The 16,767-nt window shown below is 50.7% G+C and overlaps 1 pseudogene; it reads left to right on the forward strand.

Moving 5' to 3' along the window:
- The first annotated feature begins 3,242 nt into the window (after window positions 1-3,242).
- LOC120674769 overlaps window positions 3,243-16,767 on the forward strand; it is a 39,248-nt pseudogene continuing 25,723 nt past the window's right edge.

Raw genomic sequence — 16,767 nt, forward strand, 5'->3', positions numbered from 1 at the left:
CGCGCTCATGGCCGTGGCGCGCGGTCGTGGCGATGGCCAACGGGATGGCGCGGCCGCTCATGACCCTATATATATTATGAATCAAATATTTCTTGAGTTTTTATTGACCAAGATGATTTATTTTGGAATATTTTTATTTTTTGTATAATCTTCTAGTGAAATTGCGCTCACACAGTGGGCACATTTTTTTTTGTTTTCTACGGAAAAGCACATAGTTTTTTTTTATGATAGGGTAGGAACGGCAATTAGCATATTCAACCTCGGTTCTGGCCTTCTAGGTGCGCGTAGAAGAAAACTAACAGACTCGCAAACAAATGTATACTTCCTCCGTTCTCGTTTGATTTTTCTGACCTCAAGTTTGACCACTTGTCTTATTCAAAAATTTGTACAAACTACCAGTTCTTTTGTTGTGGCTTGCTTTATTTTTTTAATAAAAATACTTTAAGAAAAATTCCTACAGATTAATTAGGTGCGGCATCCTGACTAGTGGTCTTTTCTACAGCACTGTGAGCCCCTTCACTTGTGGCTTGCTTTATCAATAAAAGATCTTCAAGAATGTCTTAATTTTGACAATGTTTGAACAAATTTTTTAAATAAGATGAGTGGTCAAATTTTGAGTAAAAAAAATCAAAGGAACTATAATTTGGAACGAAGGGAATAGGTTGGATAAGGACCTACAGAATACAATTAGCAGATTCCGTGGATTGCATCAGGCATCAGGGCGCACCTTCTCTGGGATGGACCTGGTGTCCATCCTGGCGCCCATTTAGTTCCCAAAAAATTTTGGGCAAAATCTTTTGGGGACATTTACAACTCTAATTAGGAGTATTAAACATAGACTAATTATATAATTAATTACATAGATGGACAGAAAATCACGAGACAAATCTATTAAACCTAATTAATTCATCATTAGATATTATTTACTATAGAACGACATTGTCTAATCATTGCATAATTAGGTTCATTAGATTTGTCTCACAATTTTGCCCGGGGGTTATGGAGTGGATTTTGTCAGTTATCTATATTTAATACTTCTAGTTAGTAGTCAAACGTTCGAAATTACTGTAGCGCGTAAAAATATTGGAAACTAAACAGGGCTTGAGAAAGTAAAAATCATAACTTAAAATGGTAGAAACTATAACATGCTCTAACTGCGTGATGTGGACAGCTGCGTCACCCCGACAGTCCGTGCGACGAGGCAAACAGCTGCTCCGGCGGCCACGAGTCGAGCGGCAGCCTCCGCACAACGGCACAAGGCGAACAGCAGCTCCGGCGATCCGCATAGGGAGACAAGCAGCACTTCTGCGGTACGGCCACATCGTCGCGCATCATTCGATGCCCAACTCTCGTTTTTCCCATCCTAAGACCGTGTTTAGTTGGCGCCCCTATAAACACAAAATTTTTTTTCGAGAGAATTTTGCCAATTTGAAGTACTAAATAAAGTCTATTTACAAAACTTTTTGCACAGATGGGTTGTAAATCGCGAGACGAATCTAATGATGCTAATTAATCCATGATTAATCAATAATTAGCGGATGGTTATTGTAGCATCACTGTTGCAAATCATAGATTAAGTAGACTCATTAGATTCGTTTCGCGATTTACAACCCAACCATGTAAAAATTTTTGTAAATAGACTTCATTTAGTACTTCGAATTAGTAAGATTCCTTTTCACTTTAATACGTTTACAGCTTTTTTGCGTTTACGAGGTGGGAACTAAACAGGGCCTAAGTTCCTAACCCACTCTCATCGCAACCTCCCGTTGGGAAGATCGCTGGGAAAAGGCAAGCTTATTTTCCAATTTCAATCCAAATTTATTTTCCTGTTCCACTATCCAAATCTATAATATAATACCTATAAAGTTAGTTCCCACTAAAAGTCATTAACTCTATTTCTCTCAACATGCAAGCTATCTACGTCATCATCCACTAAAACCAAGAGTCATTAATTCTATTTTTCTCAACATGCAAGCTATCCACATCATCATCCACTAGGACCTTCTATTTATGCCTTCTACCGATTTTCTGTACACAACCACAAGTCACTATTATAAGACATCAATTCTAGCGCAAATAATTCCTCCACCACAACAAACACATCTGAAAGGAGCTGAAGAAAACCAAACAAACCCAAAGATCGTCCCTGCAAACTCCACTCCACCTCCAGCATGCCCTGCCCTACTCGGCACGGCTGTAGCTAAGGGCACCGTCGACTTCATCTTCCATAATGCCTCCGCCGTGCTATAGGGCTGCAAACTCCATGCCCGCCGTCCGCTCCCCAACTAGAGCAACATCTAAGAAAAAGGAGATGAAAGATCTTTGGTGGTGTTTACGCTCATCTTCAAGGTGTTTGGTTTTCAATCTCCTTTTTTTGTTTTCTGATGGGAGGAAAAGAGGTGGTCAAATAATAATATAATAATAAGAATACAAGGATAAGGATTAAAAGGAGAAAAAGAAAAAGAAGAAGAAAAGAAAGGAGAAAAGAAAAAGGTAGAGAAAATAAATAGGAAAAAATAAAATGAGAGAGAAAGAAAAAATATAAAGAAATAAAAAGAAAAAATTGTCTCATACTTTACGAGTGCTATTTTGTCGTTAATTTTTTATTTACCTAAAATAATCTTCTTTCTATGTTTCAAGTCCCGCAGCAATACACGAGGAATCACCTAATATTTGATACAATTTGTCCCACCCCCTCATTTCCATATGCCAACCTCCATTTCCAATCAACCAAACGCCGCCTTTAGGCTAACCGACTCGGCAGGCGAGACCCCTGGCCTTTTCGTCGCATCTCTGTAGATAGATGTTGCACGCTTGCAGCATGTTGCTATGGCTTCAACTCTATAATGTACTATACTAGTATTAAATTTATGATACTTTGTTAATGATGCTTTGAGAAAAATAATAAATTGTTAAGAATGTGACATTTTATGCCTGATTATTCAAAACTTTTGGATATGCTTTCTGGATTATCTTTCCACAGAGAATCTAGCATATAGATGGGGGTGGTTCGGGTTGACCCGTCGGTTCATCGAACCGATCCACACAAGCGACCCTAATGGGCTCCTAATCCAATTCACAACACGATGGAGGGACAGCGGATCAGAATCACCCAACCCGAAGAATCATGTGGATTGACCCTTCTCCTTCGATCCGACGCTAGCCACACTCTCCATGCCAGCTCCCGCCGCCCCATCCCCTCCATGCTGCGCTGCTGCTCGATCCTACAGCCCATCCCAGCCATGGCCACCGCCGTGCCCCACAGTCTCCGCCGACGCAACAGTCTCAGCCAGGTGCTCGGCAAGCTCATCCCGCGTGCCTCGGCTGCCTACTACGCCACGGCTGCCGCCGGCAGCGGCAACGACACCTCCGCTATCACGGGCATCGCGCAGTGCCATGCGACATCCCGGCCTCCAACTGCGCGCTCTCGTTAAAAAAAAAATCAATTGATCCATGATGATTAAATTTCGTCACAAATCACTAAAAAATTATTATAAAATAGTATCTATGACGATCTCAAATAACGTTATGTATTGAACGTCACAGATCACATCTCGTGACGTTTTTTAAATTTTCGTCATAAATTACTTGATCCATGACGTTTTAAAACGGTCATAGAATATCTCCGGGTCCCTTGAAGCCCAACACAAGCCCGTTTTTTATGACGAAAATTAACGTCACAAACAATATAATTTTCGTCACAGATTCAATTGTCATGTTACACATTGATGACATGGAGGATGATGTGGGTGCTGATATGGTGATGACATGGATGGCAATGATGACTTGTAAATTGACGTGGACGACGACATGACTGCTGGCATGGAAAGTGAAGCTGACATGGCAGGTGACGTGGCAATCGACGTGGCAGGTGACGTGGCTGCTGACATCAGCAACACAGCCCATGAGTTGATGGGCCAAATTCAAAGTGGGCCACCAAGTTGGGCTGATTTCAGACCTAGATTAATTATCATCTCACAAAATTTCAGCCCAATATTAATAATCAACTAACAGGATTTCAACCCAAAATTATTAATCAAAACAAGATTAATCCAGAATTCACATCACAGCCATAATAACAAGATTTATCCAGAATTCACATGTCAGCAAAACAGTAACATTCTAGAATCCACATGCTCAGCAAAAGATAGTTTCCATTTGTCCAGAATCTAGAATTCAAGCCATACAGTTTTCCAAGGCAACAAAATTAACCAGAAACAACAAAATATAGTTTTCATCAAGATAACTCAGCAAAAGATGAAGGCCACCCAAAAGCTACCAGACCAGACCACCATATGCTCAGCTTTGTCCATTTTAGCTTAGCAGCAACTCAATTTTCTTCTGCAACTCAGCTTGCTTCTTACGATTCTCCTCTTGGTCTTTGATCCTTGCTTGTTCTATTCCCTGGACTTGATTTTTCAAACCATCCATTTCTTCACGCTAGTTGTTGACGATAGATTGAAGCTCAGAATTGGTTCTTTTCTCCACCTCCAATTCTGCACGAACATTTTGTAGTGTAGTCCTCCGCTTTGCAACCTGGATGCCCACATTCTGAAGGAAGTGATTGGTTTATGATAACAAGATATTAGAAAATAAGCATCTCTGAAAAGCACAATTAGATGTTGTCTTACAATAGCAGACTGTACAGTGGGCGTGTGTAACACCCTAGTGTTAATTTAGTGCTTAATTTGCTAATCATGATCCTAATTTGGTCATTAGAGTTAATTAAGCATGCATAGTGTTAATCAACTTAGCTATGTTCGATCTTGTTTTTCTCCCTAATCCGAGCTCCAAATCAACAAAAAATGTAGATTTTCTCTTCCTCTACAACTTTTATTTTGGTAAAATTTCAAGTGCCCATATGAAATTTCATGTTTTGGACGGTCAAAAGCAGCTCAAATATATTTGAAATGGTCGCTGTGTCTCACTGTCGCTTGAGCGGCGGCGACTGTGCCGGCGCCGCCACGCGTCGCTGCACCCGCGACCACCCCGCCGCTTAAGCCTCCAGCTGCGTTTGCGATGGCCAAAGCCATTTTCCCTTCGTCGCCCCCTCCCTCGCGCAGCACGCGAGCGGAGCAGAGCAACCGCGCGCCGTCGTTCGCCGCGCCGGTCGATTCCGGCCATCCCTCGCCGCCGTGCCTTGCTTCCCCACGGCCCAAGCCGCCCCACATCACCCCGCGTCTCCTCCGTCCCTTCCCTGAGCCCGACCGACCCTCTTCCCGGCCGATTCGGCCTCCCGACCGCCGCGTCCGCCATTGTTGCCGCCCGAGCTCCGCCCCCTCCTGTCGAGCTCCACCTTCCAGCCTCCGTCCGCTCAAACCGGGCCCCCGGTGAGCTTCCTTGCGACCCACTCCTGCTCCCCGAGCCTTTTCCCCTCCGATTCCGGCCTTGCCGCCGCCGGTTCGCCGCCGCGCCAACGCGGGCGCTCTGCGCGCCGTGCGCGCACGCCCGGGGCCGCCCTACACGGGGCCCCATGCCCCCGCCGCGCGCCCCGGGCCCGCCTGCCGTCCTGGCCGTGGGCCAGCGCCGCCGGGCCGGCCCCGCCGGCGGGGAACACCCGCGCCGCCGCCGCGCCAGCCATGGCCGCCGCGCGCGCGTGCGCGGGCTGAAGCAGGGTAGAGCCCGGCTGTCAGCCCCCCTTTTTCTTTTATTTTTGTTTCCAGAAATTATTATTTCGGCTGAAAGCTATGAAAATTTGTAGAAAAATTTATAAAAATGCGAAAAATGCAAACGAAATTTTGTTGAGTTGCTTAGATCGAGATCTTCAGAGGAAAAATACTTATGCTTGTGAAATATCACTTTTGCCCCTGCTAAAATTATGGTTTGTGTTTAAGCTAGTTTATTTTGTATCGGTTGTTCTGTTTGTCTAAAAATCCTGAAAATTTTATGGTAACCTACTCTTTGCATGTGTAGTTCACTGAAAAATTTTTAGGTGCATAGCCTATGTGTATGTTTGTGGATCTAGTATTGTTTGATTTCTTTTCTAGGGTTAAAATAAATACTTTCGATCGTCAATAAATGTTGGAAAATTTATGTGGCATGCTTTATCAAAATCATGTTGTTCTCATAAATTCTTGTTGCTAGATCATATTTGCAAGTTAGGTACTTGCTTTTAATTTGTTCCTAGCTAGGCTCTTTTCTTTCATAATTGTTGTAATTAATTCTTTCATGCATGTGTTTTTGCAACAAAACAAGCCCTGGTTAATTTGATCCTTGTTGTTCTAGGGTTGTATTTAATCTTTCAAAGCGAGTTTAGTAACTTTTGCTTGATGGGAAACACTTCAGGCTAAAAGGCATCAGAATCAAAGCCTGTACGTCAGTTCTAAACCATTTCTGTCGTAACCCTAGTGGTGAAGTTGCTCCGTAGACGCTTTTGGAGTTTGGTCCATACCCTTCATTGTGTGTAGTGCATTGCATCATTTAATGAGTCTCATGCATGGCATATTTTATTCGTATAGATGCTGAAATCGAAGTCGCCTACGAGCTGATTGCCGGGCCGGTCCAGGAGACTTCCGCAGGAGAACCGCAGCCAGGAGAAGTCGTTGATCAAGTTCCCGAAGAAGCCACTAACCCTGCTGACTTGCAAGGCAAGCCTCGGAGCATAACCCTTAATTTCAGTATTCAATATTATTATTTAAGTATTGTGCATTTACGTTGTTAGGAGTTGTATGGAATCCTAGTATGCATGTTTCTCCCTAGGTACCTATGAGTTTTGACTAGTATGCAGGTGTCGTTAGAAATGCTTTGCTAAGTAGGAACTCGGTAAAAGTCGAGTGATTTTCTGTCACTCGCGAGATATAGGTCTTGTTACTTATGGAAATGTTACTAGAGAATGAATTAATGAGGAAAGAAAATGGAGACCGGGCGGAGGAAAGTTGGACATGATTATGGGTTAAAGGAAAGTTGAGTCTCCGCCTGTGTCGATTGAGGACCATTCCGTTGTTGGCCCTTTGACTGAGGATTGAATAGTACTAACCACATGCCGGAAGGAGGAGGTAGTCGAAACCGGTAAGCTAATTACCTAAATTGCGTCGGAATCTAAGTCTAGACCTGCGGTGCTGGGTAGGGATGACGGATGGTGAAGTTGTCCACGGGTTCACCGGGTGTTCGCACGTGCGGGGCTCATCATCCGGGTGTTTGCGGGCTTGATTCAGACTTCGGGGTAATCATGGGAACAGTTGCGTGGTGTGACTCGACGGGGTCGCACTGGGCGTGTGAGTTAGATCCACCTTGCAAGGTTAAATCGGATCGATTCGCCGTGACTCGCGGATATGAGAGCCTTGGTCAATGCGTCACATCGTAGTAAGGATTGAAAGGACAGAAAAATGAAAGGTGGATGTTTGGTTATGTTCTTAAAAAGATAATATGATCATCCATGTGTGTATTAGCTGTTCAGGCAAATCTAGTGTTATTTATCAAACTAATTGGAGCTAAAATATTGAAAGTAAGGCTCCAGTACTAGTGGCTTTTCAGCAAAAGAACTCCAGAGCCAAAAGCCTTGCATATTTAGGAGTCGGGTAAGTATATACCATAGTCGGGTAAGCCTTGCTGAGTATTAGTATACTCATGGTTTGTTGTTACCCTATTTTCAGGTAGCTGCTGCTGGTTGGAGCTAACCAGGGTTCACATCGGTGGGCTTGATGTGACGTCCTCACGTCAACGTAGTTATCGTTGTTCTTCTAAACTAAACTTCTCTTTAATTTTTGCTGCATTTTGAACTCTAATATTTTACGTAAACTTATTGTAAGTTCTGCTTGTAAATTAACTTGAGAACTTTTGTCTGCTTGTAATCATCTGTGCTCGTCCTCGTGCGAGACTTCCAGTGTTTTTCGATCCTTAAACCGACAGACGTCCGGATTACACCGTTTTAAGTGCACAGTAACTTGATTAACCATTAAGATGATAGTTAGCGAACTTAAACAGGTTTAATTTGGGCGGTTCTGTTACAGCGTGTATCCTTTCTTTTTGTTGCTGTAGTGGCACATCTTAAATAAATCAACGGCATCAGGTTCTTTATTCTTGTCTCATCTTCTCTCTGGAAACAACATTTACATGGTGGTTCACTTGGTCACACCTAGAACATTATTTTGGAGCAATATAGCAACAAATTGAAGAACAACAAGTAGACATTTATATTGGTGCAGCAAGAACTAATGGTCTTAGCATCTTATGGAACTAGAAATCTTTAAGCTTAGACAGTACTAGCTTTCCAGTACAGCAGCTATATATGAGACAACAGCATAATAAATAAAGTGCATATTAACATATCTAACTTACCAATTTTTTTCTACATAAACTGGGTAGCTACAGGAGCCAGTTGTTTGGTGGAACTTTACATCACCTCGATTCTCTCTGTTCTTTCGACTTGCCTCCTACATCAAAAGACAATACATGTAAGAAACATGAAAAATTAGCATGTACAAGCAGAGTCCTGTTTTCTAGAAAATACCATTTTTTGGGGGGTCATCCATGAGTCCACAAGGTCAATCCATTGTTCATTACTCATCACTTTTACATGAGAAGTTTTCCTAACCAGATGTAGAGGAACAGAATCAAAGAAATCTTTTTTCAGCTTGTATCGCTATTGGCGAACTGCAGATTGCATCATCTCCAAGCAACCCTTTCTGACTACTTCATTACTTGTGTCGATGTCAAACTTTGCCTATCCATATATTGAAACATGTATAAGAAATTTTGCAACTAACACAAGGAAAGAACAACTTGCAATAAGAAATTACAGTAACTAAAAATTTATCTAAAATCCAACAGCTAAAAATGTACAGTCACATTTACATTTGCCCAGATTCTAGTGAAAAATAATTGTATAAGGTGCAAGTACCATTTGCCCATATCTAGGAGTATAATGCCAATATAATTGTAGTACAGAAAGGCAATTGCAATTAAATTAGGGCAAGGTACTTACACGTAGTCTTCCCAAAAACAGCTCAAACAGCGCTGGGTGCTTCTTGTATTCCTTGCAGTGCTTGAACACAGGAATATGATTTCTGACTGCAATGTTGTATTCAGTGTCTTACATTGCAGCAATCTTAGGTTCCACGGGACTTATATTCCCTTCAGTTATGACAACTGGCAGTTTGGCACCATGAGCTCGGGTCAACCTCTGGAGACCTTGTCCCATATTAACTCCTCGGTCCCATGGCTCTTCTCCGTGATGTAAATGCACATAGAAGTTGCAATTAGTGAGATGGTCATTCAATCAAACAAACCAGTTGCAATCAGCAACCAAAGTAACAAGAAAATATGCTATACGGCAAATAAATGAACAAACGCTCACCTTCGGTGGTCATCTGGTCGTGTCCATCTAGGTGGGTAATGCAATCAACTCCATCACCAACAATGGTGTTGTCATCATGCTGGGTAGATCCATCTAAAAATTGCAGGCAGTAAGAATGCATTCAATTTGTGGATCAAATTTAACAGAATGATAGTAAAAAAACATCACCTTCATTGGCCCGGTTGGGGCCTCCATCATGGCGTGGAATCGCATCGCCTCCATCGGTGATGTTGGTACTGTCAGCTTGCTGACCAGGCCCGTCATCTTAAAAATATTGACAAGTCAGACTGCATTCATGTAATTAAAGCAAGAACAGTAATAAGAAACATGGTAACAGAACTTGCCTTCCAAAGCAGCTTGGGTGCCATCATTAGGATCGGATGGAGGTGGCACATGGATATTACTTGGTGTCAGATTTGTATCAGGGTGGGTGATACTTGACTTTGACCTTGTAACTCTAGTAGGTGCTTGATCTGCAAAAACCCTCTTACGAGACCGAAACCTCACTCCAGGAAATACATTTGATCTTTCTTTGGTAGTTTGCTTGCGAGCCTTCTCCTTAGTTCCCTAGTACAATGTAATCATTGATTAGTGAACAGACTGGGGAGAGTGATATATTGCATTAGGAAGCAAACAAGTTAAGGCTTAATGTCGGTGTCCCGACCCGGGGGGCCGGATCCCAACTAGTAAATGCTGCATGTTTCCTCGTCCCAGATGATGATGCAAGAGGCAATCACAGTAACGCACGATTTATCCTGGTTCCGGCCGCGGGGCCGTACGTCCAGCAAAGGGGGTGTGCGAGGGCACTGTATTATCTTGCACCCGAAGTGCTCGTAGTAGAGGATAAAAGCAAGGGGAGAGAGGGAGGAAGGCTCCCAAGTCTCTGCTAGAAGAGGGGTTGAAGGTGACGAATAGGGATGCCGGAGCATAAGGGATGATGGATTACGTTCGGAAGCGTCTGAGCGTCCTGAGAGCCTCAGAGAGAGAGAGGCCAGCCCCCGCCAAAGGAAGCCCGCCTCCTCCTTTTATAGTTACAAGGAGGGGCGGTGCACATGAGTGGGGGCGTAGAAGTCGTCGTTTTCCCCTAAATCGCGGGGGGTATAGTGGTCGGACACTGTAGAAAGTACACTGTGGGAAGGCGGCATGCGTCGCAGTCGTCCTGAATATCGTCCTGGTCCCACAAAGATCACGCCGGTCGTCCTGCCAGCCCCTGCAGGCGGCGTGGTTGTCGCTGATGTATGGTCTTCTATATACGGCGCGGTGGCGTTCGGTGGGCCCTGCGGACTAGGGTTCTGCACGCACCAGTGGCAGTGGGGCGCGCGGCGGCCCCGGACCCCCTGGTCGGAGTGCGGGCGTGCACACTAGGAGGTCCGGGGGATGCGTGGAGGTCCCGGACTACTCAAGGGGGAGGTCCGGGGCTCCGTCCGTGCGTGCTGAGCGCCCCTCTCGGAAGGACACGTGACGTCGCCGGACCCCTTCCCCAGTGGGAGGCGAGTCCGGATGGTCGGTGTCAGCAGAACAGTAATGAGAGCAGTGCCGAGCCTGTCTTGTCCTGCGTCGCAGGTCCCACAGTGCTGCTACAGCCTCTGGGATGGCGGAGCGGTGACCGGAGTCAGCGGATGGGACCCCGGTCACATCCACTGTGGGAGTGGCGGCCTGACGCCGCCTGTCCTGGGCGCCGTGGCGGAGTGGCTGGCTTTTAATGCCTTTGCACGACGAGTGGTTGGGCGGCGGGGCTATTTGCCCCTTGTGCCGAGGGGTGGCCTCGAGCGAGGCGGAGATGGCTTGCCCGCTCGAGGGTAGATCCGCTACCCTCGAGCAAGGCGGAGATTGTCCAGCGGGCCCGAGAGGGACCCTCGAGCGAGGCGGAGATCGTTCCGTGGGTTCGAGGGGGATGTGAATGGGCCGCACACTGGGCTTCTTTGAGTCCTTTCCTTTCTTCCGAATGGGAAGCGGGCCGTGGGCCTTTGTGGGCCCAGTTGCTTTAACAGGTGCTTGTGTTTTTAAAGCGATCTCAGCACCCCGATTAGGGTGTCCCTAATCGTGGTACCCGACAGTAGCCCCCGAGGCTTTGGTCGAGTCAATGGATTCGGCCAAAGGGTAATTCGGCGATTTCCCCTTTGACGTGATCGGTCAATGCCGCGCACCTGCCAGACGCGCCTGAGCGCCAGCCCGGCGGATGTGACAACTCACCGGTCGGGGTAGTACGCCCGCGGGAGGAGTACTTCGAGGCGCGCGCCTCTTTGTTTGTTTGTTTGAAGGACAAGATGTGTCCGCGCGCTGAGGGGGGCCAGGGCGACTATGGAGCCCGCTGCCTGGCAGCTGGTGCTTTCATCGTGCTGTCCCACATGTAGGGCCTTGGCCCCGACATTCCTGGTTGCTTTGCGGCGCGCCGTTCGAGGGCAGCCGGCCAGAGCCGATGCTGCACCGCTTAGCGTCCAGGGGCTCAGCTCCGCTTTATTTCGTTCGGTCGTGTCTCGGCGCGGTGACCGAGGACATCCTTTGCTCGTGGGGTGCCACATCGTCACGGGCGATACAAGCCTCCGCTCTTCGACAAGCTTTGAAGCTTTGTGCCCGGCGCAGCTATAAATAGGGGTCGTGGGATTCTCCTTCTTCTCCAACCTCCCAGCTCTTTCTTCCAGCATCGCCTAAATCTCGTAATGTTTACTTTGCCTTTTTGTGACCGGCCCCCGGATGGGGCGGCCTAGCTTTTTTAGGCTTTTGGCGCTAGAAGAATGCTTGCGAGCGGTGTGGGAAGACCGGAGTGGGCGTGCGCTCCATCCCTCAGCTTAAGTGGGATCAGCAGGAGAGCATTGGGCCCATGCTCCTGCGATGTCCCCTAGCCTGAAGGGGGATGGAGATGCCTAACCATGGCGTTAGTGCCAGGTTGGGTGGCTGTTCTTTGCATCGTCCCCCCAGGCGACAAGGTTGCTCTCGGGGAGACGTGCGGAGGGCGCTGTCCACCAGCTTGACCCCCCGCGTGGTCTTCGGTGGAGGAGATGCTAGAAGAAGACTTGCGAGGAAAGCATCCTGCTGGACCCGTACGGTCTGGGGGGCTATTCCTCGCATCCCTAGCAGCCTGGCCGTTGCATCAGCCAGGGGCTCGGTGCCTTTCTTTGTCACTCGTTCCTCCCCAAGACAGGGAAAATTGCCATATAGGTGGCAATGTGTTTGTATCTTACGATGGCTTCGCGCCGGTAACTCTTTCTAATCTTTATTTGTGTTTGAGCAATAAAGTCCCCTTTCTCCTCGACGGGGAGGATTACCGAGGGTATAGGGGTGTACAGAGAGTTACGACCCTCGAATATGTGTGAAGTCTCCTCCGCGGGGGCGCGTCAGCACACCCGCAGGTGTAGCCCCCGAGGCCTTTGAGGAGAGTTTGTGCTCGTCCAAGGGCTATAAACGTTGTCCCACTGGGTAGCTTTACTGGGGTGGCCGTCCAGCGTCTTTTTCAGCCGGCATCAGCACTCTTTCAGCCGGCCTCGGCGTTCTCAGTGCTGGTACAGCGGCCCGGCATTCTGCTTAATCATCAGGAGAGCGTACGTCAACAGCGGAGGGTTTGGTTAGACACGTGGAGTTTCACAATTTGACGGTCGTCGACTTCATTCGAGGGTGCGGTTTGAACCGCGGTGTGCGAGGAGCCCCCGAGCCTAGGCCCGTATGAAGGCGTTCAGGGGAATCCTCGACTTTGATTACGACCCTCGTCGCCCTTCCTCAGGGAGGAGGGGTGAAGCGCACCATGCTACCCATGCCCGGGCCGCGAGCAATGGCTACTTCGGTGAGCTATTAGCGGGTAGTTCAAGCGGACGTCCGTGCCCCGTTCGATAGGGGTCGGCTCGTGGTCCATGGACACATCTCATAGAGCGCTTGCGAGGGTTCGCTAGGCGGGGCTTGGGCCCATTCGATAGGGTCCAAGGGCTCGATGCTCTCCCACGATGGGATCCCCCTTCTAGGCACCCTCGACTGGCCTTGAACACTGCGCAGGATGTCTCGAACTCCGTGTTCGAGGGTAGCTTGTACGGCACATCCCTGCAGTCCCAGACTCTGGTGATCTGGGGCGCCTGTCGAACCTCTGAAAGGCCAGGCTTCGAACCCCTGATCAGTAAGGCCTCAAAATGCGATTCCTTCGAGGGTAAAGGGGCCCCTGAAGGAATATTCCATCTTGATTCGAAAACGACACGGAGTTGCGAGTCACGCGCGCGGGTCTCCCGCTGGTGGTGGGCGATGTGGCCCGATTCGTGTGGTGAGGTGTGGGCGCGCCTTTTCAGGCGACAGCCTCGGGCAGACGAAGCGGCGTGGGCGGCGGCTGATGGATGCGATAGCGCAACAGTCGCGCCGCGCCCGCCGGTTACCGTGCCGCAGTTATTGCTGCGTGCGCACGTGGGAGACCCCGCGGTCGTGGGGCCCAGCCGTCAGCGATAGCAAACTCTACCGCATTCAATGCGGTAGATTTTGGTCGTGGCGGAAAGTCCGCCCATCGTGGTGAATAAAAACGAAGAGAAGGGGGATGTTTGGGCTCACCTGGCTGTTTGCTTCCGCCTCACTTTGCCTTCTCCGCCTCCCCTGCATCCTGAGCCCGTAGCCAAGAGCGAAAGGAGGAAGAGGAAGGAGAGGGAGAGAGAGCGCACCTTAGCCATCCCAGAGCCTTCACTCCCGCATTCCCCCTCGAATCGAAGAAAATGTCGGACATCCAGGAGCCTTTGCCGTGGGGGAAGTCCTCCACCACCGTGGCGGTCCTGGAGCAGTTGGTCGCCGATCGGCTGCTGCCGCGGATCACTGACTCGGGGGCGCCGGCGTGGATTTCCCCGCATCTGGATGAGACCGAGCCGAAGCCCCCGCAAGGCTACGTCGTGAGCTTCGTGCGCCTTCACGAGCGAGGCTTCGGCGTCCCCGTCAGCAGATTTAGGAGGGCGTTGTGTGACTATTACGGAGCGGAGCTGCACAACTTCAGCCCCAACGCCGTCTCGCAGGCGGCGGTCTTCGTTGCCATCTGTGAGGGGTACCTTGGGATAGAGGTGCACTGGGATCTCTGGATCCACCTATTCCGCGGCGAACTCTTCGTCGAGAGCGGGCGGGGCCAACCGAGGCAGTTCGCGCGCGCCGGCGGCCTGACGTTCCATGTGCGTCACTCCCAGAGGAACCTCTACATCCACAGCAAGATGACGACGAACAATGCCGGGTGGAGCCGAGGGTGGTTCTACCTTCGAAACTACAGTGGCGCGCTCCCGGCCTTCGCCAACAGGGTGCTCCGGGAGCGGCCACCGAAGTGGGATTGGGGGGTGTCGCCCCCAACACAACAAGACAAGCTCGAAGTCCTCACCGACACGCTGGCGCATCTGGCGAGGAAGGGGTTGATGGCGGCGGCCATCATCATGAACTTCCACCGGCAGAGGGTGATCCCTCTCGTGAAGAGGGCCCTACCGATTTTCCAGCTCACCCCCGGGAGCCAGGTGGAGGGCTCGAGGACGTCGTTCAAGCTGCTCTCCCGCACCGCCGCCGCCCGGAGGGCAAAGTACGCGGTGGCGGATTTCCCCCGGGACCCCGAGGATCTCTGGAGGATCAAGATGCGCCCCGAGACGGGGTACATTTCTCTGGTAAGTTTTAATTTCGAGCCCGTTGTGTGTTGTGTAGCCCCCTTTTCCTGACTCCATCTCGGACATGCTTTGCAGGGGTTGAGGTGCGGCACCTCGAAGCCCCCGGTCCCGGAACAACGCCTGATCAACCGTCTCCACGCGGAGAAGATGAAAAGGCGGAAGGACGCGGCGAAGGCAAAGGTCGAGAGGAAGAGGAAGAGGAAGGCAAAGCACGACAAGGCGTGCAAGCTTGCTCGCACGGAGGGGAAGCCACGGCCCGCCACGCCCGTGTCCTCGGAAGAGGACGAGGAGGAGGAGGCCTCGGATGCCGAGGATCACGCCTTGAGCGGCGACGGGGAAGCTGCGGGCGCGAGCCCCCCACCGTTCTACCTGTGGGACGATGACGAGGGGGCACCCGTGGTGCCAGAAGAGACGAGGGCCGTGGCAGAGTCCTCGGCGCACCATCCCTCGAGGGGGCTGAGCGGGGGTCATCGCCTCTGGCAGCCGGTGAGGAGACGCCCGCGCCCCAGGTGCTGGTCCGTGGCAACGAGGCTGCGGCGGGCGAGGAGTCGTCCGTGCTGGCAGCCTCGAGTCACCAAGCCGACACGAGGGGGGCGCCCTCGGGGCAGTCTTTGAGGGGTGGCACGGTGACTCGGGCCCGAAGAAGCGCCACGAGGAAGCGGAGCATGAGTGCTCGATCCGGGTAAGCAAACCTCGGTTTCGTTTTTGTTGCGTGTTTGGTTTATTTCTCGATCCTGTTGTCCTCAACCCGTGTTCTTTGATTTCTAGCCCCGGGGCCGTCGCCAAGGATGCGGTGCGGCTTGCCCCGGCTAAAGCCCTCAAGACCGGGGTACGCAGCACGCCGCACACGGCGCCGCAGCCCCTGCCTACTGTGGACCTCGAGGCGGCGGCCGTGAAGCTACGGGAAGCCAAGGCTCGAGGGGCCCAGGCGGCGCAGCAAGCTCGGGCACAGGAGGAGGAGGGCGACGCCGGCCAGAGTGGTGCCGAAGCAGCCGTTCAGGCTGCCGATGCCGAGGAGACCGGCCATGGCGGCGTGGACGGTGCCACCCTGGCAGTCACTGAAGTTGAGGCTGGTCGGGGCGACGCGGACAGCGCCGCCCGACCGGATACGGAAGGAGAATCTGGCGGGGGCGCGCAGGAGCGCCCTGCCGGCCAAGCAGAGGAGGACACCCTCGTCCCCGAGCCCCCGAGGGCCGAGGGCGGGCGCGTCGCAGAGGAAGAGACGGTGCAAGGGGCGCCAGTGGTGGAGGGAGCCCCCGTCTCGGAGCCCAACGAGGCCCGGGACGAAGGTATTGTCGCGGTAGTGCCCGTGCCAACAGCGCAAGGGAGCGTGGCGGCGGTGGTGGAGCTGCCGGACAGCAGCGAGGAGTACGGGGGCTCGATGGACATCGACCCCGCTGCTGCGGCAAGCGCCGCCGCGCACATCGCCGAGTTCGCGTCCTGCCAGCGCGGGCACACTCGAGGCGGGGACTTCTGAGGTGGGCCATCTCGGGGCGATCGTCCCGTCCGGGGTCCCCTCGGAGTTCCTCCGCAAGGAGCAAGAGGAGGAGGAAGCCTAGAACACGCAGATGCGCGTCGGTCGCGAGATCTTGCAAGCCCTCGACCGCGCCTTCCAGCTCCACCAGAATGCGGATTACCAGGTCAGCCAGGTAAATATTTCCCCCCGAAAATTGCTCGGATTCGGTTTAACTTTAACGTGTCTTTACCCACGTCCTTCCTTTTGCAGCAGCTGAGGGACATCTCGCGCGAAAAGAGCGCCGAGATGACCCGGATGTACTCCCAGATGAGCCAGCTTGGGCAGCACAATGCCGAGCTAGTGCTCAAGAATATCGATGCCAACACCAAAATGGCGGATCTGGGGGCGCGTCAGCAGGCGCT

Source organism: Panicum virgatum, chromosome 5N (assembly GCF_016808335.1).
Source record: "Panicum virgatum strain AP13 chromosome 5N, P.virgatum_v5, whole genome shotgun sequence".
Taxonomy (NCBI): Eukaryota; Viridiplantae; Streptophyta; class Magnoliopsida; order Poales; family Poaceae; genus Panicum; species Panicum virgatum.